Source organism: Drosophila mojavensis, unplaced genomic scaffold (genome assembly GCF_018153725.1).
Source record: "Drosophila mojavensis isolate 15081-1352.22 unplaced genomic scaffold, ASM1815372v1 contig_80, whole genome shotgun sequence".
Taxonomy (NCBI): domain Eukaryota; kingdom Metazoa; phylum Arthropoda; class Insecta; order Diptera; family Drosophilidae; genus Drosophila; species Drosophila mojavensis.
Window position 1 is genome coordinate 13,992,005 of NW_025318906.1, and position 9,881 is coordinate 14,001,885.

Here is a 9,881-nt window from a genome sequence, read left to right on the forward strand (position 1 = left end):
ATAACGAAAAAAAATATGTATACGAAATCCTTAAAATATATATCAAATAAATATATATTGCAATTAAATTTAAATTATTTATCAATATAATTGAAATTGAAAGGAATTTTTGTCAATACAATTCCTTCAATGCTAATAACATTTTTGACTGATGAGTTACAAAAATTTATTATTTATGTAAATTTAAATTTCGAATAAATAAATAAATTGTTGAAGGTTTTTCTTAAATGAAACACGGTATATGTAGGCGCAACGCAAAAAGTTTATTTAACACAATATTCAGTAACAAGTACACTTCTTCACGTACCGCGACGATTTGAACTTAACTAACCGAGCCGACACACTGACATTAATCTTACACAATGAACTTACTGAATGAACTTTGGCTCGACTTACAGCACGCTTATATACCTACTTCTACTGCATATCGAATGTTCTGGATGTCTCCTTATGCTTCTATGTTTGCGTCTATTTCATAATCCAGAACATTCGGTTTCTTATTCTAGAGACAAATGTGCGATCAGCCGACGACTGTGTTTACCGTTAGCTCAAATGCTCACTTGATGATGAGTTTTTCGAGATCAATCCTCAACACCCTCCCTAAAACTCAACATCTCCTTCATATTGTGACTCATGGGCCTAGAAACCCAAATCGGCAATCACCGCATCCAGTTCATCCTGCAGATTGGTAGCTCTGGAGCGCACCTGTGAATTTGGTCCTGCAAATTATCCACGTTCGCCTGCAGCAGCACATTGCACTTCTTCATTGCTGCAAAGCGACTCTCGTGCTTCTTCACGCGCGGCTCCAAGTTGCTCTTCTTGGCGGAATTGGGAGCATCTTCTGCCTCGGATTCACTGTCCGGTTCTGCTTCGCTCTCCTCTGATTCGGATTCTTCTGACTCCTCCTCGGACTCTTCCTCTTCCTCCTCCTGTTCCTCTTCGGCTGCCTCCTCTTCTTCTTTGTCCTCGGCATCGATCTCGTCCTCGTCCAGCTTCATCGATGCGGCCATCTTTTGCACCTCTTTCTCCAGTTTCTTGAACTTTTTGTTCTCCTCTTTGAGTATAACATGATTCTTCTTCATGGCTTGCTTCAGCGCATCCTTCTCCTTCTTGGCCGCCTCCTCCTTGACCTTCAGTTTGGTTAGCTTGCTGCTTAGCACCTTCACCTCCTTGCCCATTCGTCGCTCGCGTCGCTCTGTCTTCTTCTCCTCCGGCTCATCGGGATCGCTCTCGCTCAACTCCAGCTCCAGTTCGGGTGAGCTGTCGCGTCCGAAAAGTGGATCGCTCGGTCTTCTCGAGCCATCAAATGTGCCGCCCTTATGATTGCTCCCCTTCTCACCGTAGTAATCATCGTCCTCGTCCTCGTCGTCGTAAGCAAAGCGAAAACTAATGCGCGGTCTGTTAGTGCTTGGTGTCGTATTTGCCTGCAAAGCAGCTGCCAATTTGCGCTCGAGCAATTGTATCTGTCGCTTTTGTTCCTCGATTTCTGTTTTCGCCTCGACTAGCAGTTTGCCCGTGTCGTGATAGTTCTTCTCCACCTCCTTGGAGACCTTGCGCGCGTCCTCGACTTCACGTTTCAGTGAGTTGACATATGCCTGTTCGGATGTGGGCGTGGGGTCCATGGTGGCTACAATAACATTGGAGCCATACTCCAGATTCTTTTCGCGCGACTTCTCACGCTCCAATTCCGTCTCGAGCGTACGTATTTTGGCCAAGAGCTTCTTGTTCTCACGTTCCTGCGCCTCACGGTTGCGCAGCTCCAGCGCCAGCATCTGCTTGGTGCTCTGCAAATCGTCACGCAACTTGTCGATATCGTCCAGTTCATCGGGACTCTCCTCATCGATGGACATGGTCAAGACAATGCTGGGCCTGGAGCTGCCCGCACCACTCGCCGACCCACTGTTCGCACTGTTCAGCGCATGGCTGCTGGGCGCCTCGCTCAGCATATTGACCTTGGACAGGGACTTGTGCAGCTGCTCCTCGATGGTCATCTGGCGTCCGAACTTGCGCAGACCCTCCAATATGGGCTTGCTGCGATCGTTTGTCTGCGTGGGCCTCAGTCGAACGCCGCCCTGGATTTGCTTGAGCAGTTTGTTGTGCGAGTTGTCCTTCTCTGTTTCATAGATGAATTTATCGTCCACTTTGGTCATCGATTTGCATGTCAATATGGGCTGAGATCTGTCGTTGTATGCCACGTGGCGCAGCTTCTTGCCGCTCTCCACCTCCTTCATCATCTCGGACCAGTCGGGCCGTCTGCGTGGTCGTGACTTGAGCTTCTCGAACGTTTGCTTTTGCGTTTCGCTGAGCACCCGCTTCTCGCCGGGCGCCAATGGCGGTGGGGGCGGTGGTGGAGCCTTTGGCACCAACGAGGGCAGCGGCGGTGGAGCTGGAACGTTACCTACGCCTATCCTCTGGGGCTCCAAAAATTCTTCATAAGTAGAATACCAATCTCGACGCCTTGACATGTGATCAGAAGCTCCTGAGTCGATCACCCACACGTCATCTTCTCTGCCGTCCCTGCTCGCAATCAATCCTTTCCTCGATGATTCACCCGATTCTCCTTGATTATTTTCCGCTTGACTTCCTGCATTTCTCCTTTGGTGACAGGTGTTGCTCTTGTGGCCTTTCTTCTTGCATATATAACACCTGTAGCAGTCCTTCTTCAGATGTCCCATCACGCCGCAGTTATAGCACTTCATAATTTTCTTCTTATTTTCATGTTCTCTTTTATTTTTTCCGTTGCCGGCGACTAACGCTGTTGACTCTTCAGGTACCACTTCTTGTTCTTTTGACCGCATTTCTTCTGTCATTAAACGAGTCGTCAAATTGTTCAATGTTCTTTTGCTGTCTTCGACCGAATCCCACGCACTATGAAAATAGTTAAACTTTTGAGGCAAAGATGACAGGATTCGCGACATTAACATTGTTTCAGGCACAGCACTTCCAAGATTTTTCATCTTGCTCCACAAAACTTCCAACTTTGAAATATTGTAGTCCACACTCTCACTTTCAATCCATTTGAAATCAAAAAACTGTTTCTGAATAGCCGATAAATTTTCTTCTGATTTCATATCATACACTGAGTTCAATTTTATCCACATTTCTCTTGCTGTTTTGCAGCTTACAATCAATTCCATCGGTCTTCTCTCGATAGAATGAATAATTATTTTCCTTGCAGTCTTATCAGCTTTCAAGAACCTTTTCGAGTCTCTCTCGTATGTTGCAGACTCCTGTGTCGGACACGTCAAACTACCTTCACAAACGGCAAGAACATCGTCGTCTTCTTCCAATAGCGTACGAATCATAAAACACCACAAATGCCAATTGTCTTTGTCGCGTAATCGTTCAATTCTCATATTTAATGGCTCCATTTTCATTGTCTTTATTTAGTTACAAATTTGCCACTAATTCACTTTTGTACTTGCACTCGATTTCACACTACATTACACGTTTAGCACTGTCTGGGCCCATAACCTGTTGAAGGTTTTTCTTAAATGAAACACGGTATATGTAGGCGCAACGCAAAAAGTTTATTTAACACAATATTCAGTAACAAGTACACTTCTTCACGTACCGCGACGATTTGAACTTAACTAACCGAGCCGACACACTGACATTAATCTTACACAATGAACTTACTGAATGAACTTTGGCTCGACTTACAGCACGCTTATATACCTACTTCTACTGCATATCGAATGTTCTGGATGTCTCCTTATGCTTCTATGTTTGCGTCTATTTCATAATCCAGAACATTCGGTTTCTTATTCTAGAGACAAATGTGCGATCAGCCGACGACTGTGTTTACCGTTAGCTCAAATGCTCACTTGATGATGAGTTTTTCGAGATCAATCCTCAACATAAATAATGTTAAATTGTAGATTATACATATATAAATATATATATATATATATATTTTTTTTTTTAATCTAACCAGATAAATTATTAATTTTCTGAATATTCTAAAAATATTTTTCTTAATTCATTAACTTATTAATTTAGTATTATTAATTTTCAGATCTCTTTAGATATTATCACTGATTAAATAATTTTTATTTAAATATTATAATAACTTAAACTAGTATTTATTATTATAATAGAAATCCTACTCACTTTAACAAAAAAAAAAAAAAATTGCAAATGGAAAATATTTGAACATGATTTTCAATCAAAAAAATATTATTGATTTGATCAAAATGTCGAACTTAAATTGAGATAAATTGTTACTTGAATAAATAAATTGGTTGGTACATTTTAAAGCAAACAAAATATTCATTAAATTCAATTAAACTCTTATTTATATTTATATTCTATTTTCATTTTCTTGCACAAAATAGATTAAAGAAAATATGTCCACTTTTGGTTTTCTGTTTCTCTGATACATGTGAAGCATTTCTCGGCTTCCACTTGAATCTAGACCTATAAAACGCAATTCCTAAATTTAACAATCTTTAAGCACTTAAGTTGCCTAAACTCAAATCGTTTTTACTTTAAGCATTCAAAATATATTGATGAAAAAAACAAGTTTCTTTTAAATTGAAGATAATATTTATTTGATTTCCGTTAGAAAACTCTTTCTAATTTCTATAATATATTTATATATGTTCGGCGTCTCCAAGTGCTGAGGGCTTCACACCTAACTAGTTTTAGTATTATGTTCTATTTTTTCATTTTTTTCTGGCTGGTCTCTGTCTGTTTTGGGCTCGCTGTCGCCGCATAACCCTAATCAAAGCCAGCCAAGCATAAAGTCCACTTTGGTGCCTCATCAAAATCACTTTATGCTAATGGACACATTTACATAATTTCCAAGTCCAAGCCCAAACGCCTCGCCAGGCGCAACAAGACGAACAGAAACAAAACAAATATTTCATATGCCAACTTTGGCAATAATTCGCAGCGATGCCTTAAATAAATTCATATTGCTCTATGCCATGTCTATATGTGTGCGTATATATGTATATGTATATATGTATACATAAATTCTTAACGATGCTCGGTTAAAAAACTATTATTGACATTTTCATGGCAATGTGAATTATTGTAAACGGACATGTGCAATCCAGAGCAAAAGTTCCGCTCAACTTTTCCTCACTCTCTCACCCGCTCTCACTCCGTCTCTCTCTCTCTGTCTCACTGGCTGGGACCCGCTGTGATATGCGTTCCATATTTCACTTGGCTCACATTTGGCGGTTGAATTTACCTGCCCAATTGCTGCATGCTGCCAGCTGCCTCTCGTGCGACGGAAACTGTTGGTTATACGCTCAAGTTCCGGTAATTATTTGATATAGGCCAGCAGCGCATGAATGCGTGTGAGTGTGTGTGTGGGTGGGTGCCTGACTGAGTTTGGCTGCATGAGCCAGTTGTTATATCGTATTTACGCCCAGGTTTGTGCCGACTTTTTCACCTGGTCACGTAATGCATAAAAACCTGTTACTTGAACTTGACTCCGAGTGCTGGGCAGGAGGCGGGCCTGCAAACAGCTGGCATGTGATGCGTGAATTGATTCATGGATTCATGGATTCATTGATTCATGCATATACATACACATATACATACAGGCACAGTCAGCCTGCTGTTGTGTGTTCATAAAATTTAATCTCAGGCTCAATTAGTGGCTCGCCCCTCGCATCATACTAGGTAGCAATTAGAAATGATTTATGCCAGACCATCAAATACGCCCCGTACGGCTCCCCCACCCAACCCTCACTCTCCCTCTCTCTCTCTCTCACTCGCACTCTCTTGACTGTTTCCTGCGCCCTGTCAATTGCAGTCAAAGTATTTTTATGAGCAGGCATTGCTAACATTCGCGACTCCAGCTGCCACGCCCACTGCCCATTGCCCAGATGAAGTCATCTTCAAATCTGCGGCCTTGCTGTCATCATAAAAACGCGGCGTCTGTGCGCGTTTTTATGGCTTTTAATTTGATATCCGCATTTACATAAACAGCTCATTTAGTTAATACAAGAGTGGACAAATCATTTTGGCCGGAACTGAATGCGACTTGGCTTACAGCAGCTCAACACTGTCCAACAAGGGCTCTATTCGCACCTAAGTAACTCGCAGAGACTATTTCAAATTTATTTTTTTGTTGAGAGAAAGTCTCAAAATCAATGCTGCAAATTGCCAGACAGCTTACAGCACACACACACACACACTTTGAAATCTCTGTTGAGCTGGCAATTATTAATTGCTCAGACACACACACACACACACAAACAGTCCGCCGCACACACGCATTAGCCTAAATGGCGCAACAGGAATCCATTTGCAGTGATTGCCCTTGTGGAATGGAGAGCGTGTGGCACTAATGCGACGCCTCAGCTAGCCCCGCTTGCCTCTCGCCTGTGGCTGGAAACTGCATTCGAACTTGGCTTACTGGCAAAATTCCAGCTAATTAACGCATATTTAAACGCTGCAGCTCGATTGGTCTCTGAATGCCTGGCATATTCTTTCACCTGCTCAACAAATCACTCGACATGATTTCCGATAGCAAACGCAATTGCATCATCGGCACAACTTGAGTGGCAAGTGGCAAGTGGCATGTGGCAAGTGATGCAGCTGCTGTTGTTGCTGTTGCTGCTGCTGCTGCTGTCTGCCGCACAACTAACTGAATATGCAATGAGGCAAAAGCCAAACACCAAGCCAAACCCAAAGGCGGCAGTAGTGTGTGTGCATGCATGAGTGTGTCTGTGGCTGTGTGTGTGGGTGGTGGAATGGCCTCAAACTCACTCTCTGCCTCTCTGTCTCTCACTCTCTTGAGTGCAGTTTTGATTATTGCTGTTGTTGTTGTTGTTGTTGTCTGTGTCTCGTTATCATTGGTAAATACTAAATTGCCTACAAATATGAAGCAATTATCAAACATAAATGGGAAAAATTATTAATTACATGTACGTATTGCTGTCTGTCTGCGTGTATGTGTTTGAGTGTGTGTGTGTGTCTGTCTTTATAGTGTGTAGTAATTGCCTTCATTGTGTGCAATTGATTGCATCTGGCCGAGGGACGCCAATATAAACAAACCAATTAAGGGCCCAAGTGCAGAGACCCAATCACAGCAACAACAACAACAACAAGTGGGCTGTACTGAGCTTAGGCCAAATGTGGACAGGGTCAGAGCACCCAGCATCAATACACACACCCACCAACACACACACACACACACACATACAGAAAATGGCAGGCAATGAAAATCAAAGCAAATGGAGCCAATTGTTTTATGAACTTATTGCACGCTCTTTTATCATTCGAAACCAAGAATATATGTATGCAGAGAGTAGCAAAGGGAGGTAGAGAGAGAGGTAGAGAGAGAGGTAGAGAGAGAGAGTGTGTGTGTGAGTAGAGCTGGCGACAAGCACAAGCAGCGCAGCAGTCAGTGAGAGAAATGTGCTTATGCTGCAAGAAATGGCAAATACAAGTGTATACACACACACACACACACACTCAGACGCACTTACACTCATACAGTCAAATGCGCGAGTCTGCGTGCGTGTGTATTTGCTGGTACTCCAACTGGCTTCAAGCATAAAATGTATTGCAAACAAATTGTCAAGTATTTTTGTGGCTTACATCTTGGTTGCTTTGGCTGGCTGACTCGACTGACTGCCTGGCTGGATGGCTGGATGGCTGGCTAGATGGCTGCTTCACTGTCAAAAGTCCACTCAGTCGCGCCACGGGAACTCCTTGGCCAGACATTTGGCTGGCTTTTGGCACAGCTGGGCATTGCCATCGAAGCTCTACCGCCTCAAGTGAATTCTATTTTGGAATTTGCCTTTGCACTACAGTTGAAGAAATACTTTGATATAAGGGAAAGAGAGAGGCTTAATTATAATCTTAGATCTTCATATATGCATATATATAATTATGACATAGTAATATATTTCAGCTCTAGAATTTCTCGAATATTTGAGCTCAACCTCAAACTGTATTTGCATGCAGCCATAGATTCCTCAAAAAATGTTTGTTTTTCTATCGAATCTAAACTATTGAGGATATCCAAAAAATTCCAACGCAGATTGTTAGTGTGATGCTTAAATTAATGAAAAATTACTTTATTTATTTTTTAAATATTTTTTAATGTTTAATATTGCTTGAGACCAAAATTAAATTAATGCAAAATTAATTCATATATTTTTTATATATTTTCTCAATATTTAATAATGCTTAAAAACTAAAAAAAATTAGACTAAAATTAAATAAATGCAAAATTAATTCATGTATTTTTTATATATTTTCTCAATATTTAATAATGCTTAAAAACTATGCTAAAAACTAATGACTAACTAATATTATTTCTAACAGTTCTAAGACTCTGTATTCAATTCCAAAAATTCTTTATATCATAACATATATATATCTTACTCTACCATATATATATGTATTCCATTGAAACCACTTGTAACTTTAAAGTCTTTAACTTTAAACGCCCTCCCACTTTCGCCAAGTGCATTTTGCGTCTCGAGTCAAGTGCAGCTATGCAAAATTATGAGCAGTCGCCTGACCCACTGAACGCCTAGCCACAATTCAACTATATTTTTCTATATACATACAAATATACACACATGCAACAGGTTGCTCTACCTGGGCATTGCAACATAATTGAATTATTTATTTTAATTAATGCAAGCAAATGTCAAAGTTTTGGCTAATGCTGCGCTGCAGCATTACGCATACGCCAGGTGGGCCCACGTCAATTTATCTGCAGAGCAAACAACAAAAGTTTCCTGCTTAATTATTTGCGTGTGTTTGTTTGCCTACGACTATGTGTGTGTGTGTGTGTGTGTGTGTGTCTAATCAAACTTTAAATAGAATTTTGTGCTAGCAACAGCAAAACTAGTTTCTGCTGCTCTACCGCACCCCTCATGCCACCCCTCATGCCTACCCGTTAGACCCTTACAAGCAGCCATCACGTACATATCAGAAATGTTTTACAAAGTGAAAATGCATGAAACGTGTGCGCCCAGAGTTCGTACGGTTAACTTGCTTTCTTCTCCTGCCTCTGGCCCTGCTCCTGCCACTGCTGCTGCTTCTTCTTCTTCTTCTTGTAGTGCTTCTCAGCTGTTTGTTGTTTGTTTTCCACAAAAGAGCATTTTGTATCTGGCAGGCTCCAGCTCCAGCTCCTGCTCCTGCTCCTGCTCCAGCTCCTGCTCCTGCTCTGACTCTGAGGTGCCGCCTGCCACATTGCGCAAAGTTTTTGGCAAAATGTTTTCGCTGCAGTTGCAAGTTGCACACAAGTCGAAGTTGCAGTCGACGCTGCAAGTGCAACAACTACAAATGGCGACACATTTCTGGCATTTCGCAACACTTTTGCCCACAACTGTTTGCCAAAGTAGCAGCAACAGCAACTGCAACAGCAACAGCAACAGCAACAGCAGCTGCCGCACGCTTTTACTTTCGCGCTTTGCTTGCAACTTCGGCGACTTTCAGGCAACAGGCAAGAACTGTTGGGCCGGGCCTGGTCGGGCCGAGCCGGCTGGCCCATATAAGCTCTACTCCTACATGGTTGATGGTGTTGAAAAGCGGCTCATAAACAGTAAGCTGCTTAGGAAATGCACAAACGCCGAGCACATCGACAACTGTCTGGCGCACGGCTGGGGCATGCTACACGATGCCATGGCATGCCACGGCATACTTTACGCTTTATTTCAATTTATAAGTAAAAAAAACCCCTTTTCTTCTTCTTCTTCTCCTTTTTTTCGTTTGCAGCAAATCCCTTAAGCCGCCCTCACCCGGCCCAACTTGTGGTGCAGCAATATTTATTTTAAAGCAAATAACTTCATAAATATGTGCCAGACGACGCTCTGCCTCTGTTTGAAGGGAGCAAGCAAAGAGCAGAGCAGAAAGCGGGTGAGCGGGCGAGCGGGCAGAGAGGCGGGCAGGCAACTCGC

The 9,881-nt window shown here is 42.2% G+C and overlaps 1 pseudogene; it reads right to left on the reverse strand.

Moving 5' to 3' along the window:
* Positions 1 to 611: 611 nt before the first annotated feature.
* On the reverse strand, positions 612 to 2,945 carry LOC26528058 (annotated as a pseudogene).
* Positions 2,946 to 9,881: the final 6,936 nt, after the last annotated feature.